The sequence below is a fragment of the Nomascus leucogenys genome, chromosome 12, assembly GCF_006542625.1.
Source record: "Nomascus leucogenys isolate Asia chromosome 12, Asia_NLE_v1, whole genome shotgun sequence".
NCBI classification, from domain to species: Eukaryota; Metazoa; Chordata; class Mammalia; order Primates; family Hylobatidae; genus Nomascus; species Nomascus leucogenys.
In genome coordinates, this window is record NC_044392.1 from 86,969,334 (window position 1) to 86,970,372 (window position 1,039).

General features: G+C 34.3%; 1 long non-coding RNA gene across 1 annotated transcript in view; it reads left to right on the forward strand.

Annotated features, from left to right (window-relative positions):
- The window catches only part of LOC100600124, a 4,156-nt gene extending 3,318 nt beyond the window's left edge, over positions 1-838 (forward strand). Inside the window, exon 3 of the long non-coding RNA XR_001114206.2 lies at positions 495-838. This is a non-coding gene — a long non-coding RNA (uncharacterized LOC100600124). The remainder of the gene's footprint in view (positions 1-494) is intronic.
- The last annotated feature ends 201 nt before the right edge of the window (positions 839-1,039 follow it).

A 1,039-nucleotide genomic window follows, 5' to 3' on the forward strand; every position in this document is an offset into this window, starting at 1 on the left:
ACATAACAGCATAGTTCATACTCACCTAGATTTAAGTATCAGCTCTACCACGTACTGAACAGATGGGGCAAGTTACCCAACTTTTCTAAGTCTCAGTTTCCATATGTGTAAAATGGATCCATAAAACTTTATAGGTTTTATGAGAATTAAATGAGTAATTGCATACAAAGTGCTGAGCTCAATAATTGTTAGCTCCAATTGAATTACTAGATAAACAACAAATGATAATTCCTTCTCCTTTCCCAAATAGCTATGAAATGGGAAATAAGTGTCATTATCCTTTTGAAGGAAAGTGTGTCATCAAAAAGCCACTACAACTATTAATATTTTCACATGTAAACAATGATAGCTGGATCAATGTCTCCTTCCCAAGGCAATCAGACATTTTTAATATTCACTAGTTTGCTATGGTTTTAAATGTATGGCATCAACTCTATGATCTGATGGGGACTGATAACGGCAAAACTTTAATCATAATATGCTTTTCTTTATAGGCGACCATGGGAACCTATTGATAAGGCTCTGGGGTCAGATTCATCTCTGTTCAGACAACTCTAGCGGTGTGACTCTAAGTAAGTGTTTTTTAACCTAAGTTCTTGCTTCCTCAACTGCAAATGTAGGAATGGTAACATCTTCCTCAAAGTTGTATGCTGAGGATAACACATGAAAGAGATGCCTGGGCCATATAATTATTTAAGAAATGTTCATTTCTTTCTTGAACTACCACCTACCAACTATTTGGTCTGAGTTTATGAAACTGTAAATTTTGTCTAACATTTGCCTAACAAAGCATTATTACCTTGCTTAAAGAAACACACAGTACCCTCTAAACCAAAAATAATTTGAATGTAATCCATTATTTTGGATTAATCTATATCATCACTCCCCTCCCTTAGAGAAGACAGGCCAAGAGTTGTTACAGTAATTTTTGAAGTAAATTGAAGACCTTATAATTAACACTTAAGTCGGAGAAGTTATTATATTTTCCAGTGTTTCAGTATTTACAGTCCAAAATAGTGTCATCCTCAGAATATAAAGC